This window comes from Hoplias malabaricus, chromosome 9 (assembly GCF_029633855.1).
Source record: "Hoplias malabaricus isolate fHopMal1 chromosome 9, fHopMal1.hap1, whole genome shotgun sequence".
Lineage (NCBI taxonomy): Eukaryota > Metazoa > Chordata > Actinopteri > Characiformes > Erythrinidae > Hoplias > Hoplias malabaricus.
In genome coordinates, this window is record NC_089808.1 from 40,001,315 (window position 1) to 40,012,611 (window position 11,297).

Consider the following 11,297-nt stretch of genomic DNA (forward strand, 5'->3'; position numbering starts at 1 on the left):
AGCAAATAAAACATAAAATTAGCATCAAAGTGTGCAGTTCTGGGTCAAGGACATATTCCCTCACATTTACTCTGAAATTAAAAAAGACAAAAAAAAACATGTAGTTTCTCCAAGGATCACCAAACATCTGCATACGACTGAAGCCCAGTTCCATCCCCCTCTCCTAACCCCTCACACGTTCCCCACAACTGAGCTGCAGTGTTGTAAAATGCCCACAGCAGGAAAGAAGCCTACATTATGGACAAATATTAAAGAGGACAGGCGAGACAGTGGAGTCTCGGTGGAAACACACGACAAATGTACGCTTCAAAGTCAGATCAAAGTGCGTCTGATTCGTCTGTGAAGAAGCAAAAGCATCTTTTGAGTGGAATAGCAGGTGCAGGACTTTAGTGAGAGGGAGGGGGAGGGGGCTGCCTGCTCTCCCACCCAATGATCTCCTTGTGAAATCTTGATCTGTTTCCAGCTCCGAGGCAGGGCTCACCAAAGTGAGGCACTTTTTTTTCTTTTTTTTTTCTTTTTTTCTTTTTGTGATGAAAGGGCACAGGACTCATTTCAGCTTTGACCTGCTCCTTGATTGAACTCAGAGGGCAGTGTTTAGGAGGAGAGAGGAGCATCTACACACTTTTAAAGGCTTATGCCTTTTTATCAGCACTTGTGTAGTTATTACTGGTCTTTTTTTTTTTTTTTTTTTTTTTGGTGTGTGTGTGTGTGTGTGTGTGTTGGTCACTTTAAAACAGAATAGAGCAGACTAACAGCATAAACTATCCTCCAGTAAAAATGTAGTTACATAAGTGAAATCAAGGCTGCGGTACATGTAACGTTGAGGAACCACTCCGGGTGACTGTCTGTGAGGAGTGTGGTGTGTTCTCTCTGTGTCTGTGCGGGTTTCCTCTGGGTGACTGTCTGTGAGGAGTGTGGTGTGTTCTCTCTGTGTCTGTGCGGGTTTCCTCCAGGTGACTGTCTGTGAGGAGTGTGGTGTGTTCTCCCTGTGTCTGTGTGGGTTTCCTCCGGGTGACTGTCTGTGAGGAGTGTGGTGTGTTCTCTCTGTGTCTGTGCGGGTTTCCTCCGGGTGACTGTCTGTGAGGAGTGTGGTGTGTTCTCTCTGTGTCTGCGTGGGTTTCCTCCGGGTGACTGTCTGTGAGGAGTGTGGTGTGTTCTCTCTGTGTCTGTGTGGGTTTCCTCCGGGTGACTGTCTGTGAGGAGTGTGGTGTGTTCTCTCTGTGTCTGTGTGAGTTTCCTCCGGGTGACTGTCTGTGAGAAGTGTGGTGTGTTCTCTATGTGTCTGCGTGGGTTTCCTCCAGGTGCTCCGGTTTCCTCCCATGTTCCAAAGACACACGTTGGTAGGTGGATTGGAGACTCAAAAGTGTCTATTGGTGTGAGTGTGTGAGTGAATGTGTGAGTGTGTTTCGCCCTGTGAAGGACTGGCGCCCCCTCCAGGGTGTGTTCTTGCCTTCCACACAGAGATTCCAGGTAGGCTGTGGACCCACCATTACCCTGAACTGGATAAGGGTTACAGACAATGGATGAATGAATGAATCTTTATTATTGAATAGTACCTTTAATTCATTTTTAATACAACACAACAGTTGACAGAAGAGAAGAAGAATGTTTGTATTCTGAATTACAATTATAAGTCACACAAATACATTTTAGAATGTATTTGAAACAGAACACACTATATCTTCCACACTTCATTTTCCTTCGCATTCTCCCTGGATGTGTGCAAAGATGCAAAAAGAAGAAACAGCGGTCATGAACACCTCTCCCACGTTCACGCAGATGCTGAGGACCTGTGAGCCTGTCTACACTGTGCATCTGAATAAGTACAGAGCTCAAGTGTGCATACGCATTTACTTTGTGTCTACAACTTTATTTAATGCACCTGATTACACCTGATGATGTCACAAAGCAGCTTCAGAGAATTCCAATAATTCCAGGCCAAGGGTGACAGTGGCAAGGAAAAAATCCCTCAGAGCTGTGGAAGAAACCTTGGGAGAAACCAAGGCTCACGAGGGGGGACCCATCCTCCTCTGGTCAATCTACTGGTGATAACAGTTAGTAGTCCGTGAGAACTTCAGTGTAGGGGCAGCTTCAAGGCACTTGGTGGAGGCTGGAGCGTGGGCAGCTGGTCTGAAGCGTGGAGGAGGAGCTCCACAGTCATCCATCAGTGTCCAGACAGACAGTGGGCGGTCATTTACTCGGAAAAAGGTAAAGGGTTGGAGTTAGTTTTGATCTGTTTGGGTGAATGTAAAGCAGAGATTGTGAACAGGAATTGAGTATCTGAATGGTGCTCAATACTATTAACTAACCATTAATTCGTTCATTGTCTGTAACGAAAGTGCCAGTCCATCACAGGGCACCACACACTCACACCAGTGGACACTCTTTCACGGCCAGTCCACCTTCCAACATGTGTTTCTGCACTGTGGGGGGACACACCCAACTCCCGATGTGGATCTCAAATCCCTGACCCCAGGACTCTGGAGCTATGTGACAGTGATTGTACCTGTTTTACACCACCGCCCCTCGCACTGGAATAAACACACGAACCTGTCCACATTCACTAGCAGTAGTGAACACCAGACCATCCGCCGTCTCGACTGAACATTACTGCACTGGTCCTATGTCTGTGATTACGTCATGCTGAATGAATTCATGACACTGATGTTCAGTTAAATCTCTCATATCCAGCTATTTTTACTTAAAATTACAAACAGGACTCTGCTCAGACAACATTTTACAGTTTTACAAAAGAAGAAATTGTTGAAAATAATTGAATTGTTTAATTGAGTGAAACTTTTCAATATACTTTAAGTTGGAATCGCTCAGTCCAGTCCATTACTTTGAACATTAGGGTTTACAGTGTATGACTGGTCTGTAGAATTTGTTGGAGCCAATCATTTAGAATGTTGTTTCACCACATCGTACACTGTAAAAAATTGCTGTAAATTTACAGCGAGTCTGCTACAGTATTTTAGTGTAAATTGCAGTATTTACAATAAATTACTGTATTATTCAATTACAGTAATATGCTGTAAAGTTGAAATACAGTAGTGTTCCTGTAAAAATATGGTAAATGGCTGGGAATTCTGCTGCCAGTATTTTACTGTAAATTGCAGTATTTACAGTAAATTATTGTATTATTCAATTACAGTAATATGCTGTAAATTTGAAATACAGTAGTGTTCCTGTAAAAATATGGTAAATGGCTGGGAATTCTGCTGCCAGTTTTTTACTGTAAATTGCAGTATTTACAGTAAATTATTGTATTACTCAATTACAGTAATATGCTGTAAAGTTGAAATACAGTAGTGTTCCTGTAAAAATACGGTAAATGGCTGGGAACTCTGCTGCCAGTATTTTACTGTAAATTGCAGTATTTACAGTAAATTATTGTATTACTCAATTACAGTAATATGCTGTAAAGTTGAAATACAGTAGTGTTCCTGTAAAAAATACAGTAAATGGCTGGGAATTCTACTGCCAGTATTTTACTGTAAATCACAGTATTTACAGTAAATTACTGTATTATTCAATTACAGTAATATGCTGTAAACTTGAAATACAATAGTGTTCCTGTAAAAATACGGTAAATGGCTGGGAACTCTGCTGCCAGTATTTTACTGTAAATTGCATTATTTACAGTAAATTATTGTATTATTCAATTACAGTAATATGCTGTAAATTTGAAATACAGTAGTGTTCCTGTAAAAATACAGTAAATGTCTGGGAACTCTGCTGCCAGTATTTTACTGTAAATTGCAGTATTTACAGTAAATTACTGTATTATTCAATTACAGTAATATGCTGTAAATTTGAAATACAGTAGTGTTCCTGTAAAAAATACAGTAAATGGCTGGGAATTCTGCTGCCAGTATTTTACTGTAAATTGCAGTATTTACAGTAAATTATTGTATTATTAAATTACAGTAATATGCTGTAAATTTGAAATACAGTAGTGTTCCTGTACAAAATACAGTAAATGGCTGGGAATTCTACTGCCAGTATTTTACTGTAAATCACAGTATTTACAGTAAATTACTGTATTATTCAATTACAGTAATATGCTGTAAACTTGAAATACAGTAGTGTTCCTGTAAAAATACGGTAAATGGCTGGGAACTCTGCTGCCAGTATTTTACTGTAAATTGCAGTATTTACAGTAAATTATTGTATTATTCAATTACAGTAATATGCTGTAAATTTGAAATACAGTAGTGTTCCTGTAAAAAATACAGTAAATGGCTGGGAATTCTGCTGCCAGTATTTTACTGTAAATCACAGTATTTACAGTAAATTATTGTATTATTCAATTACAGTAATGTGCTGTAAATTTGAAATACAGTAGTGTTCCTGTAAAAATACGGTAAATGGCTGGGAATTCTGCTGCCAGTATTTTACTGTGAATTGCAGTATTTACAGTAAATTATTGTATTATTCAATTACAGTAATATGCTGTAAATTTGAAATACAGTAGTGTTCCTGTAAAAAATACAGTAAATGGCTGGGAATTCTGCTGCCAGTATTTTACTGTAAATCACAGTATTTACAGTAAATTATTGTATTATTCAATTACAGTAATGTGCTGTAAATTTGAAATACAGTAGTGTTCCTGTAAAAATACGGTAAATGGCTGGAAATTCTGCTGCCTGTATTTTACTGTGAATTGCAGTATTTACAGTAAATTATTGTATTATTCAATTACAGTAATATGCTGTAAATTTGAAATACAGTAGTGTTCCTGTAAAAATATGGTAAATGGCTGGGAACTCTGCTGCCAGTATTTTACTGTAAAATTTACAATTATTTTTTTTTTACAGTGTAATTCATTTGCATGAACTTTCTCAAACCTAAGAACACAAAGAAAGGACTAGACTAGGACTAGAAAGTCAACAACATCTGGGTACTTTAATCATTCTCACCATTTCTTAAGAACATAAGAACACACAAACACACATTAAGAAACATCTCTTAATTTGATTGGTCACTTGCTAGTGGTTGCTTGGCTACAAATCATGTACCCCCGACTGGTTGCTCGTCGCTCTGTCGCCTCTAGTGTGGACACATGGTGAGAAGTATTGACGTCAACGGGACTTCTCAGAACATCAAATAAAACCAAAAAATCAATGGGTATCTCCAGTGTCAGTGGTGCGACCCAGTCACAAGGACGCATCCGGCCTCTTTCTGTAACCACCCACAAGCCACAGGACAAACCCACTGTAAGCGCAGCCAGGCAGGTAGACCCTCTGTGGAAAACTTGGCCACGCATGACACAGGGCACAGCTGGGATCTGAACATGAACATGAATGAACATGAATACCAATGACACACCTCATGTCTACGCTGCTCTGCCAGGTGCTTCACTAAATAAAGCAGCGAACTGTTTCCAAAATCGATGTGCCACATTTGGCCATAAAAGGAATCCCCTGTGCGCCTGTGTGTCGGCGGGTGTCACTATTGCCAGTTCACAGTGAGAGGAAGTAAACCATACCGACTCTGTGGTTTAGCTCATGATCGGCGCCTATCATCCCAGCACGTACCCCGGGATTTGAGCAGAGGTGACATACACCCTCGTCCCCCTTTTGGCACCGGCTCTGCCGCTGCGAGGCAAATGGAGACCAACTGCCGAGCCTCAGTCACGGAAAAGGCCACTGCAACATGAGAATATATTCCACTTTGATAAACGGTGATGCAGAAAAAGGCTGGAGAAGCTCTGAGCACAGTGTTTTACACACTCACACTCCCTCACGGTGAGCAGCCCCCTCACGAACTCTGCCCTTTGGAGAAGCACTGCTTTTCTTTTTCATCCTGTGGGCATTGTAGGTTGTTTTTCCTCAAACAAAATGCTGGAAGTATTCAGTTATTTTTACAAACACAAGACTGGATGTAGGCAACATGGTGGCACTGTGTTGGTGCCTCACAACTCCGGGACGGCATCCATGTGTGTGACGAGATAAAGAAGCTCTAGAAAGAACACAGAGCCTCATATAAACTGTTATCGGACAGTGGAGCTGGATGGGTCCTTTACAATGTGTTATTTAAATAAATATAATAGGAGTTGGAGGCAGCACGGTGGTGCAGCAGGTAGGTGTCGCAGTCACACAGCTCCAGGGGCCTGCGGGTTGTGGGTTCGATTCCCGCTCTGGTTTCCTCCGGGTGACTGTCTGTGAGGAGTGTGGTGTGTTCTCCCTGTGTCTGCGTGGGTTTCCTCCGGATGACTGTCTGTGAGGAGTGTGGTGTGTTCTCTCTGTGTCTGCGTGGATTTCCTCCGGGTGACTGTCTGTGAGGAGTGTGGTGTGTTCTTTCTGTGTCTGCGTGGGTTTCCTCCGGGTGACTGTCTGTGAGGAGTGTGGTGTGTTCTCTCTGTGTCTGCGTGGGTTTCCTCCGGGTGACTGTCTGTGAGGAGTGTGGTGTGTTCTCTCTGTGTCTGCGTGGGTTTCCTCCGGGTGACTGTCTGTGAGGAGTGTGGTGTGTTCTCTCTGTGTCTGCGTGGGTTTCCTCCGGGTGACTGTCTGTGAGGAGTGTGGTGTGTTCTCCCTGTGCCTGCGTGGGTTTCCTCCGGGTGACTGTCTGTGAAGAGTGTGGTGTGTTCTCCCTGTGTCTGTGTGGGTTTCCTCCGGGTGCTCCTGTTTCCTCCCACAGTCCAAAAACACACGTTGGTAGGTGGATTGGCGACTCAAAAAAGTGTCCGTAGGTATGTGTGAGTGTGTGTCGCCCTGTGAAGGACTGGCGCCCCCTCCAGTGTGTATTCCCACCTTGCGCCCAATGATTCCAGGTAGGCTCTGGACCCACCGTGACCCTGAACTGGATAAGGGTTACAGACAATGAATGAATGAATGAATAATAGGAGTATGATCTGAGATAAAGACATAAAGCGCATTGGGTACTTTTCTCCACTGGCTTCACAGGTTTAGCAGATGACTCAGAACTCAGGAACATTTAAATAATTGACCTGACTGCGCTGTAAACAGTGGATAAACCATGACTGTATCCGTTTATCTCTGGCTCTGAATTCTGCCACAATGATGCTGGAACTGAACACCCTCACAGCAAGGACCAAACACAGGACCCAGAGACCCTGGAGCTGTGTGGTAGTGACACAACCTACAGCCCAACATCTCGGCTTTATTTATTTATTTATTTATTTCAAATCCGCGACCTGCACTGCGGCTGGTCAGATGTAAAATTAGTCTTCATGCTCGTCTCTGCCACGGAAGATGTTGCATCGATTCCAAGCCACTGGCACCCACACTCATATTACTCCATAAAAATACAATTGAGGTCAAACAAGTCGACAGTGACTGGAAACAAAACAAGACAAAGAAATCAAAACACACCAGGAGACCTCAGCGGAAGGAAATCTGAGCAGAAAGTGAATAACGGATATGGTTCAGTGAGAAATAAAATCCTGTTCTACACAGAGTACACACACCCTGACTTCACTCAGACTTCGCATCGCTCTCTCAGTCATGTGACATTCTGCTTGTGATGACAACATTAATGACCATTTCCATAGTTCCACTAGACTTTGAAAAGCACAGGAATGTGGTGTGTTCTCTCTGTGTCTGCGTGGGTTTCCTCCGGGTGACTGTCTGTGAGGAGTATGGTGTGTTCTGTCTGTGTCTGCGTGGGTTTCCTCCGGGTGACTGTCTGTGAGGAGTGTGGTGTGTTCTCCCTGTGTCTGCGTGGGTTTCCTCCGGATGACTGTCTGTGAGGAGTGTGGTGTGTTTTCCCTGTGTCTGCGTGGGTTTCCTCCGGGTGACTGTCTGTGAGGAATGTGGTGTGTTCTCTCTGTGTCTGCGTGAGTCTCCTCCGGGTGACTGTCTGTGAAGAGTGTGGTGTGTTCTCCCTGTGTCTATGTGGGTTTCCTCCGGGTGACTGTCTGTGAGGAGTGTGGTGTGTTCTCCCTGTGTCTGCGTGGGTTTCCTCCGGGTGACTGTCTGTGAGGAGTGTGGTGTGTTGTCTCTGTGTCTGCGTGAGTCTCCTCCGGGTGACTGTCTGTGAGGAGTGTGGTGTGTTCTCCCTGTGTCTGCCTGGGTTTCCTCCGGGTGAGTGTCTGTGAGGAGTGTGGTGTGTTCTCTCTGTGTCTGTGTGGCACCGGGTGCTCCAGATTCCTCCCACGCTCCAAAAACACACGTTGGTAGGTGGATTGGTGACTCAAGTGTCCGTAGGTATGTGTGAGTGTATGTCGCCCTGTAAAGGACTGGCGCCCCTTCAGGGTGTGTTTCCACCTTGCGCCCAGTGATTCCGGGTAGGCTCCGGGACCCTGCAGTAGAAAAGTGGTTACAGATAATACATGAATTTCAGACACTTACAAATAACTGTCACTGTGGTGGTCAGTGCTGTTGGTTTGGAATCATAGTTCTACCACATCATAGCTTTCCACTGAAAAACAATGTGTTTTCCAAAAGGCTATGTTTGTAGGAGAAGGGGAAAGAATCCTTCTCATTTTCCTCATTTGTTTATTATTTTTTATTTCAGTTTTCATTATTCCTCTTCAAATGTATGTTTTTTTTAAACATTTTAGTGATTGTAATTAATATGGTTTGATTTGAGTTTATTTTTCTATTATTTTAATTATCATTTCTGTTAACCTTTACTTTTTACATACAGTTTAATTACTGTTTACTTTTTATTTTTATTTGTTTATTTATCTCATTAATGCTGTATGCATTTGATTTCTCATCATTTTAATCATGATTAAATGTACTTTTATTTCTAAATATGTCCCTTCAGCTTTTCACTACATTCTGCTGCACTGTAAATTAGGATCACTCTCAGTAAACTCAGTGAACTCCGAGTTCAAATAAAGGTTGATTGATTGATATATTTACCTCCTTCTGGAGAAGAGACTTTAAAACTGCCCTTCAACACCAAAGTTGTACCTTTAAAGTACATTTACACTGTTTGTAACTTTAGTGACAATAATGAACCTGCCCTGTGTCTTATTTTCTGATAATATTTATTGTAATAAAAGATCAAAGGTGTTGCTATTCTACAATATTCTACGTGTAATTCACGAGTTTGTCCATGGGCCTGCAGAGGCTCCGCAAAAAGTCCCAATTTATTTCTCATGCCGATCCGTGATGTATCAAAGCCACGATGAGGAAAGCTGTGAAGTGGAAGGGTTAACTGTAATATTCCTATTGGGTTATGATCATTAAACACATGCAGCCGGGTCTCAGTATTTGATCAGAAGGCCATTTTCAGGGTTTATACAATGTGTACAAAATATAGATTGTCTTTTGAGGATGTACACTGTCTTTGATTTATTTGACCCTCCAGCTCATGGTGATGGTGATGTCACATGACGGATTCTCTGCATGATACGTCTAAATGACTGGAGTAAATAACCCTGTGGCTGTGTGTGGGACAGCCCCTCCCCCCTCGCCCCGCTCGGGTGGCACTGGGTGAGATCAGGTGGAGAGTCACACACTCGTGAAGTTGGAGACGACTTACAAAGAGTTGGACAAACAAAAGAATCATGACGGATGTGCCCCGGCAGCGATGATGTAATGCAGTCGAACACACACATCCCTGACGGTGGAGGACAAATGAAGACAACGTGCCCTGTGCGTGAAGCAGAAACCTTCACGGTTTGGCTCAGGGATGCTGTTCATGAAGTGAATAACAGATACGTTATCTCTCCAGCAGGGAGCCGGACGGAGCGATATGATAAAAGAGCTCAGCGTTCGGTGGGGAGACAGACCGCTGTGTTTGGGCTCTTATCCTATAAGCTTCAGAAGATCTTAATACTGCCTGATTATTATTTTTTTTTTACTCGTTCAAATACCTCCATTGGTAATCCATTCGCTTCTGGTTTTAACCCGGAGACTCACAGCGGAGGCTTTGCAGGGAGTTGTCCGTCAAATTAAAGGAAGGGCATCATTACTGAAGCTTTGTTTGGGTTTTTACACAATTAAAAACATCAACTTCACTGCGGTGTGTTCTTTAGCGTGCGGCGGTCCCCCGCTGAAAAACCTCGCTCCACTCCGAGCGCCGAGACCACGCTTTAAGCCTAATCTGCTTTTCTCAGAAACTCACTCTGTTTGGAATCAGCAGGAGAAGCATTACCTCTGACATTCGCACTGTTTTTCAGCAGCACACTTTTTTACCGAAAGCATCAGAATGCATGGACACACACAGACACACACACAGAGATTGCTAGATTAGGAAGTAAGCAATAGTCATCACTCCTATCTCACATTACTAGTATAAGAGTAGTAACATGTTATTAAATGTTACTAATGTAGTAGTCACATGGTAGTAACATGTTATTAAATGTTAGTAATGTAGTAGTCGCATGGTAGTAACATGTTATTTAATGTAAGTAATGTAGTAGTCACATGGTAGTAACGTGGTTAAATGTTAGTAATGTAGTAGTCACATGGTAGTAACATTTTATTTAATGTTAGTAATGTAGGAGTCACATGGTAGTAACAGGTTATTAAACTTTAGTAATGTAGGAGTCACATGGTAGTAACATTATTAAATTTTAGTAATGTAGTAGTCACATGGTAGTAACATGTTATTTAATGTAAGTAATGTAGTAGTCACATGATAGTAACATGTTATTAAATGTTAGTAATGTAGTAGTCACACGGTAGTAACATGTTATTAAATTTTAGTAATGTAGTAGTCACGTGGTATTAACATGTTATTAAATGTAAGTAATGTAGTAGTCACGTGGTATTAACATGTTATTAAACGTAAGTAATGTAGTAGCCGCATGGTAGTAACATGTTATTAAATGTAAGTAATGTAGTAGTCACATGGTAGTAACGTTATTAAATTTTAGTAATGTAGTAGTCACATGGTAGTAACATGTTATTAAATTTTAGTAATGTAGTAGTCACATGGTAGTAACATGTTATTAAATTTTAGTAATGTAGTAGTCACATGGTAGTAACGTTATTAAATTTTAGTAATGTAGTAGTCACATGGTAGTAACATGTTATTAAATTTTAGTAATGTAGTAGTCATATGGTAGTAACATGTTATTAAATGTTAGTAATGTAGTAGTCACATGGTAGTAACATGTTATTAAATTTTAGTAATGTAGTAGTCACATGGTAGTAACATGTTATTAAATGTTAGTAATGTAGTAGTCGCATGGTATTAGCATGTTATTAAATGTTAGTAATATAGTAGTCGCTTGGTATTAACATGTTATTAAATGTTAGTAGTGTTGTAGTCACATGGTAGTAACATGTTAAAAAAGTGTTGGGTTGTCCTCCTTTCCTCAGCACGATCTGTGGTGGTTTAATGGTCTCCTCCAAAAGTGTGGCGCTCCAATG